This window comes from Medicago truncatula, chromosome 4 (assembly GCF_003473485.1).
Source record: "Medicago truncatula cultivar Jemalong A17 chromosome 4, MtrunA17r5.0-ANR, whole genome shotgun sequence".
Lineage (NCBI taxonomy): Eukaryota > Viridiplantae > Streptophyta > Magnoliopsida > Fabales > Fabaceae > Medicago > Medicago truncatula.
Window position 1 is genome coordinate 40,841,140 of NC_053045.1, and position 16,629 is coordinate 40,857,768.

The window sequence follows — 16,629 nt, forward strand, 5'->3', positions numbered from 1 at the left end:
ATTAATCATTTTCTTAATAATCGTGCACAAACCTTAAACGACTAATATTGTGAGACGGAGGAAGTATAAGAAATGTTAAAGAGTGTCCTTAGGACATTGATTAAGAAGACAAAAAATGAAATATTGTATTGAGAAATGAAGAAAAATGATAATTTAACTTTATAAAAGTTAGAAATTTGTTGAATCCAATGCAAACCTACTACTTTTGATTTTATAAAATTGATGGAAATTACTCTCAAAGTTGAGTTAAAAAAGTTGATGTATCTGATTTAAAATTTAGTTTAAATACATTCATTTTGCTTGACTCACTTTTGTTTATATTTTATAATGGAAAAATACTACAAATTAAAGATTCACTTTTGAAATTTTGCTGTTACTTAATACAAAACCATTTTTTTTAATTTCACATGCTTTAATAATAATTTTACAAAAATATCTTCTTTTTTTTACAAGAAAAATATCTTTATTTAATTCACATTAAAAAACGTAAATTTATTTTGCATCTCTTTTTTTTTTTTTAAGGATTATTTTGCATCTCTTAAAATGTCAATAAATGTAAGGGTAATTATGTAGGACGAAGGCAGTAGTTTATACTCTCCCCATTTTTTTTAGGGATATTCTCCCCATTCTTAGCACGTGCATTAATATTTTTTTTAACAAATTTATTGTTGCAACTACTTTTTTAATATCTGATTTTTTTTAAGTCAATCTTATGATAAGAGATTGAGGGAGTATAAATTATTGAGTTATCATTTTCATAGGTCGACATCTAATACATGGTTAAGTTCCGTGAGCATAGCTCAGTTGGTAGGACAATGCATTATTATATGCAGGGGTCGGAGTTCGAACCTCGGACACCCCACTTATTCACCTTATAAGGTGAATTCTATCCACTAAGCTACTTTTTTAAAAAAAATAAAAAAAATCTAATACATGGTTAATGGTGTAATGAGTGTCCTCATGACAATAACTCAGTTGGTAGGGACAATGCATACATGCAAGATTCGGAATTCAAACCCCGACCACCACAAAAAAAAAAAAAAAGGTGTAATGAGTCATTTTTTTTGAATGCCGCCTTTTTTTAGAAAACTTTTGTTATTATTTTTTTACTTTTTTATTTTCAAAGTTCAAAATGATAATTATTGTTTTGCCAAACCTATCCGCACCACAACACCAACTATTTGTCATAGAGAGAAATATGTGTAATGAGATAAATAATTAGTGATCGTACGAAATGAAAAATTCATGAGTTCTACCAAATTTATGTGTGGCCGATATTATCTTTAGGGATATATTTGTATTTCAAATAATTGAAATTAAAGAGGTGTTGAAAATAATGTGCTAATGAATGGTATTCATAGCACTCCCCAATATGGAACTCACTGATCACAACTTGCGAGGCCATGAACTTGTTTTGCCCATATGTGAAGAGGAAAATAAAAACTGCAAGTTAAGAGAGGTTCATATATTATGTGTAGAGAACCCTATGATAAACGAGACATGGAAGAAAGTGATTTCCCAAAAACACAAGGATGTTTGTAGGCTCATTTATCAACTGAAAATAAGGACCAGTAATATATTTTTCCTTAGAAAGAGTGCCTCATTTATGAAATACGGTAGGCCCACAGAGAAGCTTCATACAAAATTTTATAATGTGCAATGCAAATAATATTCATTTGGTTTTGAATTGCAGTGTCCAAACTTAACCTTGAGAAAGCGTGTTGAAGCATCGAGACAGGCATCCTGTTAGAGAAAAAATGGTGCATTTAAGTCAAAAACAGTTGGGGACTTCTAGGAATAATCAATCAAACAAGTCCTATTTCCCACCCAATTATTAATGTATGAATAGGCATTAGGCAGTGTCACACTTTTACCCAATGCATAGTACACACCACGGTAGAACATATTTTACCTTAAAATATTCACACTGGCCATGGACCAGTAGTGAATTATGGTGCATGTTCTATGCTGATCAAATGGTCAGGATTCTTCTATAATTTTGAACATGCTTCAATTATTTCTGTATGAAATGAAGTGGAGTATGTAAGAAATTCATGCATATAATTTAATTGTCTATATTGAAAAAGGACATTGTTAGTCTATTTAATAAAAGTATCATGCTAACTTGTGTCATTAGGTCACATGTTAAGGTTTTTATAAAGAGTAAATATTTATTGAGAAACATTAAATTTCAATCTTGTGATAAATAAATTGATACAATTTACGTTCCCGTGATCATAGCTCAGTTGACAGGGACGTACATTTTTATATGCCGGAGTCGTGGTTCGAACTCCGGACACCCCACTTATTAATCTTGAAAAATGTGAATTTTAGCCACAAGACTAATTGACACAATTTACAATGCATAATTTCTATCTTTGGAACTTTAACTTGCACCCTTAACACACAAGTTAACATTTCCCTTAATAAAAAAATATTTTTCTTAGTACAAAGTCGAATATGAATGTACTAAAAAAAAAACAAAAAGTCGAATATGAATGAATTTGACTTCTAGAAATATCGTCAAATTCAACTTTTTAATATATGTTATCATTTTTTATTTCTTTTTTGAGGGAAATCACGAATGATAAAACAAATAACCGCAACTGAATATTAAAGCTATCCTTCTGATGGATCATTATGAATGATCATGAATCGGTGATCGATTGATTCCGTCTTGGAACACAAAATCATTGATTGTCGAAATCAAGACCGACCACGAGTGTTTCACGATCGACATCACTTCTACTCAGTCCTCCTGAATAGAGTCCTTCCGTTAACGATGCTAGATGCAATATAGCATAAGCTTAGAGAAAGAACGGTTTCAAAACCTTTTGTTGTGTGGTTAGGGTTTCTAAAAAAGTTAGTGAATTGCTTCATCATAAGGGTTCTATTTATAAAACCATTTGTGCACACCATACCTTACCGTGTACTGTGTGTCCACTTATAAGTTTGTATCTTACGGAACCTACTTGGGTTGACCGAGTGATGTTGCTTTTGGACTTTAGAGTATGTTCCACTAAAGATCTCAAGAATGTCATTTCATTTAATGTAACCTTTTTGTAATAATGATCATGTGTACAATTACCTTTTTTTTTTTTTTTTTCCTCTTATGTCAATATTGGACACAAAACATATAAATTGTGCAACCCTTGTATAAGTTCAACATTATATTCTTTTATTCCTGAGTTGACTTAGTAACAACATATAAGTTCAATATTTCATACATTATTAACTTATTTCGGCATGGTCATGCATGGATTTCTATCATCACACTCCATCAAGGGGTTTATTGAGATTACTCTTGTTATGTATTTGAGTCACCCATGTCCCTCAGTTTGGTTCGAGGAGTTCTCATCAACCGACTTTATAATCATCTTGTTACAAACAATATTTCAATGACAACAAATATTACTTTTGTAGAAAGAGATTCGGCAAAATTGAAAGTTTTTGCGAAAATTCTAAGATTGGAAAATACTTTTGTAGAAAGGAATTCGGGGAGAGCCTATGAATAAAAATATTCTATGATTGGTGTCTTCAAATGATGGTGACAAGTCAATATATACGTACTTCATGTGTCACAAGATCAGTGACTTCAAGATGGATTTTTCAGAGTTAGGGGACAATGATGATTTTGCGCGGTTTGAAGTTGCCTTAGAGGATTATGAGGATGTGGTTTCTCTTGTGTTTCATGCTGGGATCCGAAAGAAGGTGGAGTATATTACCTTGAAACACTCAAGGTCATCATGAAGAGGCGTTTATCTAAAGAGACATTAAAACACTCAACATCAACCTGAATAGGTGGGGATAAGAATACTTAAGGCCAGTCTAGATAGGCAGAGGTAAAAACACTTATGACCAGCTTAAGAGGCGGGGGTTACAAGATGAAAGACATAATTGATGTGCGTAATTGGAAGTTGAGGCGGAAAAATTCAACTTGAGGTCGTGTCTTTCATTAGTGGGAGGAGACAGATGGTGGCAACATAATGATACGACTACGGAGACCATGTGTCTCATTATCTAGCGGAGATCAAGGAATTATTCAAAAGGATACGGAGGCGCACTTAGGGGGTTGAAGAAGGTATGGTACAACTTGTAAGATTACATTAAAAGCCAAGGGTAATTTGAGGCAAGTGAATCTTCAAGAGGATGCAAATGATCACCTCGGATGTTGAAGAGGTTATGATGAAGCTACCTAAAAGGACTAAGGTAGTTGGGCACAAGATCTTAAAGAAGGGATGAAGTAATTTAGAAGATTTAAGGAAAAATGTGAAATCTTGTGAGACTACGAGCGTAGTTGGAGGCAAGGGCAAGAAACTAGGAGATTAATGGTTATAGTGGTATCATTATCAATTTAAAGGCAAATTGGAGAATTGTTGCATATGTCTTGAAATTATGAAATCGGTAATTGGTGTTGTTCTGTCTCATGTGTGGGGCGCATGACATCATGCGCGAGGCACATATGGAGTGCGCATAGAAGAAAATGCCAGTAGTTGTTGTTGATGTCTGATGCATGGGTGCACACACGAGATTAGGTCTATAAATTTCGCATTATGCATCGATTTTGAGTGTGAGAAATGGGAATTATAGGGTTACAAAAGAAATAAGTTTTTTGGTTAAGAGTTGAGTGCTTTGGGGAAATTCTAGGATTAAGAAACACTTTTGTACACCTTGGGAATAAATCAAAGTCTCTTGGCCACGTGAAGAGATTCGCGAACAGGGTAGAAATTAGATTTTATTGTTGAAAACTTATTTTTGTAACTCTTGTATCTTTTTGTAAGAACTTTTTTTAAAGTGAATTGGAGAAATCTCTTTCATTAAAACGTAAGTCAAATTTGGACCGAAATAAGTAACCAAATATCGTTGTATTTTTCCTTCTTCTCTTGTATCTTATTGCTTGTCTTTTATTTCATCACTTTAATTCGGTTGGTGCTAATTTTTCTCCATACATCAAAGCAATGTTCCGCAAATCGAGTGTTAACTCTCCGAATTTACCGAGTTTACGTGTTTAGGTACCAAAATCGTGTTAACTTTGATGTAAACTCAATTTCTGGTAAAATCAGAAGGTTTGACGAGTTTACCAAGTTTTACGAATATACATTTAAAATAAAATAAAAAAAATTGGCCCGTTTTTTGGCCCATTTTTTTCAAAACCCAATTCCTTTTCAACAAGCCTAAAGATTGAAACGTTTACTGGATAGTTACCTTTACAGTAACACGTTGTTCCCTGAAATAAAACGTTCCTTTTTCTTTCTTCCCTGAGTTTTCAAACCATGAACATGGGAGCACATACCAGTTATGGTTGCATTCCAACGGTGGAAATTCATATTTCGACGTCGGTGATTGCGACGCCGGTTAGGGTTGCGGTGGTGGTGTTTGTTGACCTTTTGAAGAAATTAACTAGTTTATTTTTTAGATAGTTTTATTAACAACTTTAGGAAATTTTGAAACTTCCTTTTTTTTGGATGGTTTATGGATGACTTAAACTTAGAGACTTATGAAACTTATGATTTTGGGCGTTAATTTTTGTATTTTGATGCTAAGTTGAGCATAATGTTTTATTATGGTAGTTTGGTATAATTTGTCCTTGTAATTAAGTTATATTTTGCACTATTGACCTATTTACAATAATATATTAGCTTACATATATCTTGCATATAATAAATTTAAAATAATTTTAATTTTAGGTAAACTCGTACGAGTTATCAAGTCGAGTTTACCTAAACAAAACGAGTTGAGGTAAACTCTCGAGTTGCAAAACCTTGCATCAAAGCATTAGTGTCAGTAGAAGTTTATTGTTATTAGTTGCTGCATAAGCATCTCATTTGCTACGTAATTGAAATTCAACTTGAAAATGCATACATGATAAATAATAATAATAATAAAAACACGTAATTTTGAAAAGTTGGGGACCATATAGATTTTAAAATAAGGGGGAAAATCATAAATGAGGTTAAAAAGAAAGAACAAAAATTTGTTAACATCTTTTTCCCTAAAAAAAAAAAAAAATTGTTAACATATTTCTTATTTTTGTTTTTGACTTAAAAGTGATTTTTTTTTAAAAAAACATGTATAAAATTAAACTACACCTAATATAAGAGGGAAACTATGATTCTTACATTATTATTCTTAGGTACTTTAGAGAAAAAAAAATTATGTTATCATAAATTAGGCCTACTGCTTCAAAAAAAAAAATTAAAACAAAATTAGGCATAGTATATAGTACTAGTATTTTAAACTTTGATGCAGCCATGCAAGAGCCAAGACGGCAAGGATTTAGTCGACGGTGTGGGCAGTAAATGCAATGTCAGTGATCTGTGATCTGCCGTATTTCTTAATTATCATACTTACATTTCATACACAACTATGCATGTGTATCAACACATTTATATAAATTTAAATATTAACGTCAAAGAAGGAAATCTCACACTGATTTTCCCCAAGTTAATTTAACTGTTATCTTCAAATATATTATTTTTTTTACATATAGTATTTTATAATTTCTATCTAACCTCTTGGATCTTGACTCATTCAATGTTAGAAATTCCGCACAAAATTGCATACACTGTCACTGAATCAATGGTGCTGCAGTTTTTAGCGTACTTTGTACTTATTTGTTAGCTCTATAATTGCATAGCATTGATCATAGAGATCAGGTTCAATACCATAACCAAAAGAAGAAGAACATGAATAGTATATGAATAAATTAATAAAATAATTAAGACTTACCAATTAATTCACACACATTGATTTGATATTTGAATTGTTCTGCTTTGAATAGAAAAATAATACAAAGAAGAAATATGAAAGAGAGAAATAAATTCATTACTGCAAAAGAAACAAGAGCATTAACACTAGCCTCTTCATATTTTTCCTCCCCACCTAATTAATTCCTTTCCATTTACTACTACATGGTCACAACCCCACTGAAAAGGCTAAAGCTATGCTCTCATTCTTCCAGATCCAAAATAATATGATAAAAACAAAATTAAAACATAGGGATAATACATAATATGCACTAAATGCAATAATTAATTAAAACTAGCTAAGATACAAAATTAATTAAAAAAACACCTACCATGCATATATATGGAAGAATTACTAGCTAGTTGTGAAGAGGATTTGGACCAGTGTGAATTAATCTCTTGTCATCACCATAAAGTGGATCACCAACATTTGTAGTGGTTCTAGCTTGATCATGATGATGAGTAGTTCTTGTTCTTTGTTTTGAAGGTGCATGAGACAGTAATGCTTTGTTGAAAGTACGTTGTCTGAGTAACCGAATATTTGAATGGTTGTTGTTGTTGTTGTTTTTGGTTTCATTGTTAATGGAGAAAAACAATGTTACTATAAGAGCAAAAACTAACATGACCCACAACAACAAAATTCCAGCTCTAGCCAAAGAAACCCTTCTTTCTCTTGTCCTTTCTCTTTCTCTCAAACCTATCATTGCACTTTTTTGTTGTAGAGATTTTGTCACACACATAGACAAATTTAGAAGCTTCAGAAATCCACCATGAAATTGTGCACAGAAATATATGTCTCTTTCTCTCTCTCTCACACTTAATTTTGACTTGATAATGATAACACAAAACTATAGATGAGAGAGTGTGTAGAAAGAAACACAAAGTGTGATTTGGATAATTCAGATAGAAAGAGGTAAGAAAGACAGACACAAAAAGAAAAGAAAAAAAAGAACCTCAAAGTTTGGGTTATTTCCTTGTCTTATGGGTCTAGTCACATGATCTCGACCCTTGATTCCTGGAACCTTCTTATAAATTTTATACTATTTCTATTTCACTTCATAGTCCTTTTTCTTTGGTCTTTGTTGCAACCTACCACTATATACGGGTTTTGTCATCCATTTTTTTTTTTTTTATACTCCATTCATTCATTTTTTAACTATATATGTATAGACTCTTGTCAAAATAAAATAAAATTTACTAACTAAATTTTTATACTAGGACACTTTCAAAATATTATTATTAAAGAGTCAAAGATTATTTTTATGGCATAGAACATATTTTGTTTATGAAAATATTATTAATTCTTGAAAATATTACGGGTATTTCAATCTAGGGTCTTTTAACGAGTGTTTTAAGGACACTCTTTTAAGGTTTTTCAATTAAGAATTTATTTTTAAAAAAAGTTTAACATTTCAATTTTCGATGCATTGAATGCACAATTTTCTATAAAAGTTTACTATTTAAAGTCCTTTAAAAATGTTATTAGGACATTCGTTAGCATTTATCTACAATAACATATCACAAAGTGAAAGAGAAATCTCCTGAACTAAAGTGTAGTAATTGAATCATCATTGGGGATATTTCAATGGATGTATCACCACCACTATCAAGTGTTAAATAATATTATTGATCTCTACAATGTTGGTGAAACTATAAATAATATTGTGTATTAAATTATGGATTGATCTTACGTGATTGAGATGAGTTGACCGAGATTGAACAGTCATCGTTGAGATTGAAATTTGAGAGTACCTGTAAGCACTCAATCAGACACTCGTCAATAATCAATATTAGAGCAAAAAGTGAGAGGTGTTGAAAGGATGAAGTTGTCTACTTAGCATTAATGTTGAAGGGTGATTTTATACCCTCGTCTATTAGGAGTCGGTGGGGGAAGTGATGGACTGTAAATGGCGTCCATCAAATTTTTGACTCCAACAATTGTTACTAGTCGTTTGAGGGTGGCATTTAGGGTGGGTGAGGGAAAGAATTTTCCATCATGGGAAAGTTGATTGTTTACCATTAGATTAAATTGGAGCACTGATTTTATCATGGTCTATCCACACTACATTTTTTTAGTTTGTCTTCAACCTTATTAACCTCCAACCACTACCACCACGTCACTTGAACACCAACCCAGATTTTCCATTGCCGACGTGGCTGTACAATTGTACCAACCTCAGGTGCCTCAATCTCCTCCAAAATTACTTCACCGGCCAAATCCCCGACGGCATAAACAACATCAAAACACTGACCCATCTCAACCACACCAAGAACATAATAAACTCAGATCTGGAATTTCATGAAAGAACAAATTTGTTGGTCTTTTTTTAGAATAAAATATACTGAAAAACATTGATGATGAATGTGGTAGTTTTTTTCATTTTGAGAAAGAAAAAAAAAAGGTTGATTTTCTTCCAAATATTAAGTCTATTAAACTCTTTAACTTTGTCCACTCTCAGTTCATACTTCATAATCTGCAGAACAACTAACTTGTTCCATATCAAAGGCATGACATTTCAAGTGGTTCACCACAAGAATCATAGAATTCCATAAGACTTGTGTAGGTGTGAAGATTAATGCTTCTGATAGAATCTACCTTCATCGAAAGAACAACTGCAACACTTTCAATATAAAACTGCCACCACCGTTGATACTGTTGTCGGCGCCGGCGTACTTGCTTGTTGAAAAACAACGCCGGAGGAAGGTGAAGTTCGTCGGAAAGATGAAGATTAAGAAAAGAGTTGACCGCAAGTGGGGAAGAGAAGAATGGTTGTGGAGAAAGATTGTATGAAAATAAATATAGTGATGAGAATGTATGATAATAGTGTGTGTCAGATTTAATCCAATGGTAGAAATTATTGGTATCTCAAAAATTCATTCAATGTGTTAGACCAAAATCATCTTAACAAAAAAGATTGATTTTAAATGGATATGGGTTGGTGGGTGAATTGCAGATTTGTATTTTCAAAGGTTGAAGATGATGGAGGAAAATATATGGTGTGGACAGACCATTTTAAAATCTGTGCACCTCTTTAATCTTATGGTAAAAAAAAACTCTCCCATAGTAGGAAACTCTTTCCCTCACCCATCCTAAATGCCACCCGTTTGAGGCATTACAAAATGGTGAGAATCCAAAGCTAGTTGTTGAACTGGCTCGGTTGGATCACTTTGTGTTCCGGTCTATATGTGTTTGAGCCTTCAATAAAGAATTATAGGCATTGAAAAAGTTCAAAACAGTTTGACAGTTGTTGTTCTGACATTCACTATGCCTTAGAAACACAAGTAAATGACTAAAAAAATTCAGTGGCAGTTAACAGCTGTCGGTTTTTTAGTTATAAAGTCAGCGGTAGTTAACTACCGTTGTGAGTATTTTAGTATTTTACTTGTGTTTTTATTTAGGAAGTTTATGATGTTAAATCAACAATTGTCAAACAGTTTCCCCATGTCGTCAGTCTGTTGTCTGGAGTGATGACTTTGTATGATGTTATATGAAGAAAATGTGTCAAATAAAATGGAAAATTGCACTTTGTTGATGACTCGGAGAGGATTATTTCGAGCAAGATTTTAGAACTTGTCAGTGACGATGGTAATCATATGAGGAATAGTCTTTTGTTTGGAAAATAAAAAATGGAATTGTAATTATTTCCCTAAAAAGTTGTAATTATAGTAACTTTGATATACTTTGGTTTTTTTTACCATGAGATTATATTTTCGTAAAAGCTTATACTCCCTTCGTCCCAAAATTGATAAGTTATTTGACAATTTCATTTATATTAAGAAAAATGTATAAGTGAAAGAGAAGAAAAAAAGTTGCTTTAATTTATGGGTTATGTTAACTTGTATTCTTAGAGCACATGTTAAACAACTTAAAAATAATAATTTTGCATTAGAAAATACAATATGACAACTTTTAAAAAGTTAAATACACGTCTTTTAATATGTGTATTTTTATAATGAATATTTTAACATGTGCACTTACAAGTTAACATTTGCCTTAATTTATATACACTTCAATGTAAAAATATTTTACGGTGTCAACTATGACTGTGTTTGACTTTTTTAATACTATTTTTTTTAAAAAAATTCCTTAACAATTTAAAACTTTTTACACTAATGTATATATGCAAATTAAACTTTACTTTTTATGTAAAAATATTATATACTACACTATTTTATTGCTCCAAAACAAGAAATTTTTGGATGTATCTCAGCGTGCACCAAATAACATAATTCCATAACTGGTTGGCTGTTTTGGCATCTGGTTTGTTTTTGTTTATACAAATGTTTTCTATACTTTTATTTTTTCCAGAAAAAACCTTCACACTGTGTGTTTGCTTGATAAGGGTGTGCGACAGTCAAGCATTAATAACCGCTGTCTCCGGAACATATTCAAATTTAGAGGTCATCGGAAACCAAGCTCAGCGGTCATGTCATGATTTTATAAACCTTGTACTATCGCTAACCAAATTAATTTGGTTAATGCAAGATCATTGATGGTACAAGATTTAAAGTATAGCTGAAACAAATACGGTGAGTCACCATGGATGAAACAAAATACTCACTCGTTCCTCGAATATGAACAATTAAAAGGGTGAAAAAAATAGATTAATTTTCATACACCGCCGGTATAAAAAGATTTGTCAAAATTACAGTGAGTCGCGGTGAATAAAATAAATACTCTCTTATTCCTCGAATATTAACAATAAAAAAGGAAAATGTTTCATAACATTATATACCCAAATAAGATGTTATTATAGATGTGATGTGATATGTTGGCGAGGTGGTTTCTTTTTATCAGGGATGGACAAAAAAAAAAAAAAAAAAAATTATTACTAACAATTTTGAAACTGAACTGAAATAGTTCGGTAACTAAAATTCGATTTTGTTTGGTTTTTTTTATATTTTTTTAAAAGGTATCAATAATAACAGTTCGGTTCATTTCAAACAATTCGGTTCGGTTTAAAACAATTCGGTTCAGTTCAAAATGCAAACAGTTCGGTTCAACTCAGTTATCTTAAATTTAGCAAACAGTTCAGTTCGGTTTAGTTTTTATTCCGAAGTGAGCCATGTCCACCCTTACTTTTTATGCATGTTTGCGAGGTGATAAGAACAGATATAGAAAGACAATGAAGGGTATTAAATGGAATGACTCCATTACGACGCTCCAAATTAAACACTCTCTCCATATATGATTTCCATGAGCTCCTTGCTTGGCAAAGTAGTCCGCAACAACTTTGCCTTCTTTAAGGGTATGACAAAGATGAACTCGTCACTATTTCTCAAACAATTCCTCAATGTTCTTCATGGTGGCTGCATTGTGATGCCAAATATTTGTCGGTCGTTGAATCAGATGGATCACCAACATAGAGTTTGAATAAGTTCAGCAATGTGCAACGGTTCCAAAATAAAATTGCTTAGCGGCGAATTGGAACGATCATCGAAAAACGGTGACCGTGTAGAACACACAGATAGGGTCTGATGTCAACTTTGCAGAACTCGGAAATGAATAATATTAGAGGAATCCAAAAACGATATCCATTATACCAAATGGCGGATGTGGTGATCAAAATCGATCAATTTAAGTCTGCCATAGACATTGAGAGCGATGAAACAGAATTACGATCGATGAAGTTGATGCCAAAAACGAACTCAAAGGCTGATTTCAAGTGGAAAAGTGGTTGAAATTGCGAGAGAAATAGATGGGGTGGGGGTAGAATATTTTGCTAAAACAGTGGTGTAATTAGATGTCTGTTGAGTAAAAATAATGTACGTTCACATGCTGGGCTACAAATGGCCCAATGAAGAAATACTAAGCTACTCCAATTCGGATAACAAATTGTAGCAGAAAAGAGGAAGTGCAGAAAGTAGTCTGGTTCAAATCTATTTTTCTATTAATTCAAGTTCTAAAAATAATACTAGTCATTCTACTTGTCGTCAATAGCTACAATTTTGGTATTAACTATTACCCAAAAAAGGAAACTGAAATGTTAGTCTTTAAAATACTCATACTAAACTTATGGGATTAAAATAAAATGAAAAACTTAAGATAACAAATAAAACCTAAAAATATCTTAAACGAGACCAAAAGTTTAATTAAGCATTATTTTAATATACTCACATCATCCAAAAATGATAATTTTAACCTTTAATGTCATTATTTATCTATTAGTAAAAATTATAAAAAAATTGATTTTTTGAAAATATTCTTCGAGGCAAATCCAACAACATCTTCTATATTGTCTTGTCTTATTTTTTTTTTTTGAAACAACAAAAAATTATTCTAGCATATTAGCATGTAATGTCCTTACAAGACGTACTATAATAATTCTATTTCTCGTACATGTAATTCCACACTCGAACACAAGCACTCACGCGCATACGCACAAATACATACATATACATATATATAATCGAGCCAACTTAGACCGAATGACCTTAATTTTCATCTTCAACTTATTTGACTCATAAATTAAATTCAACGAGTTAAATTTTAAACTTTGTTTAAGTTAACTCGGTTCATTGACAACCTTACTAATTGATCATCCTACTAATTGAATCCTTCAACTAACCACTCATAAAAACACTGATCTATAGAATCCTTCAACTAACCACCCATATGCTTCGTGTAGAAGTTAACATTGATCTTCAACTTGCTCCGTCAAACCCCGATCATCTACAAATTTTATAGTTAAATTAAAATTAAAATGAAATAATATTTTAAATAAAAAAACGTAAAATTATTGAATCAAGTAATTTTATTTTATAGCTAAAATTTGAATTTAATCGTCCTAGTGAGCTTAGCTCAGTTGGTAGGGACAAATGCATTTTATATGTAGGGGCCGGGGTTCGAACATTGGACACCATACTTCTCCATATTTAAAATGTGTGAGCTCCAGCCACTAGACTCCCTGACAAAAAAAAATTGAATTTAATCATGATGTTAAATATTAAAGAATATTATGAATGATTAAACCCTATTTAAAAATTAGGATACAAAAACTATTTTGACATTTGCAAGTGACTAAAATTTGTTGTAGTTTATTGAATTATTTTTGCTCGATAAAGAAAAAGTTGATTTTGCAAAAATAAACGTTATGGAAATTAACATGGGAGTGGCAACGTGCATAAAAAATAAATATAATTTTTAAATTTTAATTAATATTAAACAATTAAATTTTGTTGAAAAAATCTTAATATAAAATTAGAAATTAAAATATTTTTTTAAACATTATCAAAATTTATATATGTAATTTTTTAAAATATTTATGCAACATAAATTATTATAAATCAATTAAAAAATTAAATGAAATATTTAGCGAGTATTAAAATATACTACCTCCGTCCCTAATTATAAGGCCCTTTTGAAAAAATAACGAGAATTAAGATAGTGGATATTTGTATTAAATATGTTTGTAATTACTATTGTTTTTACAATTTTATCCTTTAAGAAAGAGGGTTGGCTTATGTTTTCAACATTCTATTTATTGCTGATTGAAGAAAAAGATTATGTAAAGAAATAATTAATGTAGTTGGAAATAGAAAAGGGGTCTTATAAAAAGGAACAAAAAAAATCTCAAAAGGGTCTTATAATTAGGGACGGAGGTAGTATATTTTAAGAGATTCACCATCCATGGTCTTTCTACCCACCTCGAGGGATTAATCTCTATAGTTGTGTAAAGAGATACAAACTCACAAAAAAAACAATTAACATGAGAGTGACACACACATAAAAATTAAATTAAAACTCACATAAAAATAAATTAACATAAGGAGTTTCCTATGGAAAGAGGGCTACGTTAAGGTGATGTGTTATCTCCATTTTTGTTTATGTTAGTGACTAAAGGTTTTAATGTTATTATGGAAGCTTTGGTCGCTCAAAATATTTTTAAGGGTTACAAAGTCGGTGGTGAGGATGGAGTCTCTGTCTCTCATCTTCAATTTGCTGATGACACTATAATTTTGGGTGAGATGAGTTGGAGTAATGTTAGAGGGATGAGAGAAGCTCTCCACGTTTTTGCAACTTTGTCAGGTTTGAAAGTGAACTTCCATAAAAGTATGTTGGCCGGGATTTGTGTTGGTGAGTCGTGGCTTCACGAAGCGGCTTCTGTTTTGAGATGCAGAGTTGGTAGTGCGTCGTTTGTGTATTTGGGACTCCCAATTGGGGGGGATCCTCGCCGTCTTAATTTTGGGAACCTTTGATTACACGCGTTAGATGTCGATTATCGGAGTGGAAAAGCTGTCATTTATCTCTTGGTGGGCGTCTGATTCTGCTTAAGTCATTCATGACCTCTCTTCCTGTCTACACTCTTACCTTCTTCAAGACTCCCTCAGGTATCATTTCCTCTATTGAATCTCTTTTAATTTTATTTGTTGTTTAGGAGTCAGATTATACCGTTGAAAGTATCTTTGTTGTTTGGAGGCTTCTTCGCAACAGATTGCCCACTAGAACAAATTTGTACATGCGCAAAATTCTCCAAGAAAATGATCAACTGTGTGTCACGGGTTGTGGCTTTCTAGAGTCCGCTGAGCATCTTTTCACTCGGTGCCTTTGGTGGCCTCTTTATGGGGGCGGCATTTTGGAGTGGATTGGGTTTCAGACAGTTCAACCAGGGAATGTTTCAGACCATTTGCTTCAGTTTGAAAGTCTATCTAGTTTCTCCAAAGTTAAGCAGTCTCTTCTTCTCACTCTAATTTGGTGTGCAACTTCGTGGACCTTGTAGAAGGAAAGAAATAACATAATTTTTCAGTCTAAGGTTTCCACTGCTTTAAAGCTTCTTGATAATGGTAAGCTTCTTTCATTCTGGTGGTAAAAAGCTAACTCAAAAAATATTGCTTTTGATTACCATAGGTGGTGGCTTAGCCCTTTATCATGTATGGGCATTGGCTGATTTTTTTTCTTTCGCTTTTGTGTTTGATTAAACTGTGATGTAAACTCTATTGGCTTCTTTCTCGATACATCTTGTGCTGGGGAGAGTGTTGTTCTCAATTTAATATATATTCCATTTTGACTTCTTAAAAAAAAAAAAAATATATATATATATATATATATATAAATTTTTTATATGTGACACGCGTATATAAAATAATTAAAGGGAATTACGAAGTGATGCACATATATAAAATATTTTTTTTTATTTTAATTAAGATGAAATAATTAAATTTATTAAAAAAATATGTTAAAAAAATTAGAATATAAAAGATGCATATTCAGTTGAACATAATGAAAGTGAAGTTTATTGAGATATGTAGTTTGTTTTTTGTAGGTGAGGTAAATATATAGTTTGTTGAGATATTATGACAAATCCAAATATCAATTTTAAAAAACAGAAAATAAACACACACATATATATATTATATTGTTGGTGTCATTAAAAAAATTATATTATTCTTCAAAAAAAAAAATATATTATATTTGGTTTATTGTTGATATCATTGAAAAGATAAACATAAGTTTTTGAGTTTGTTATAATTTAAAAATATCACAAACATTTTTAATTATAATCTTAATCAAAATCAAAATTTCATTAAAAAAATTGCGGTCATAATTTTCAAATGTTACCAGAATAAAAAAAGCACAAAAACAGGTGAGCGTCATTTTGCGCTAGTGTTACAATAAAAATTTGAAGAGTTGTAGCGCCACACCTTAGCGAGGCTATTATCTTGTTGTACGTATAAATATGAGAAATGATATTTGTACAACTATTTTTTGATAATTTTTGCACAACTTTCTCTTTCATACTCACATGACATTCTTATTATCTCTCTTACTTTTTCTCTCTCCATTGTTTTTGACCAATAAAAAGAGAGAAAAACAAGATTGTCACCAAAATTATCATCAATTGGATGTACAAATATCACTACTCTATAAATATCATTGAATCAA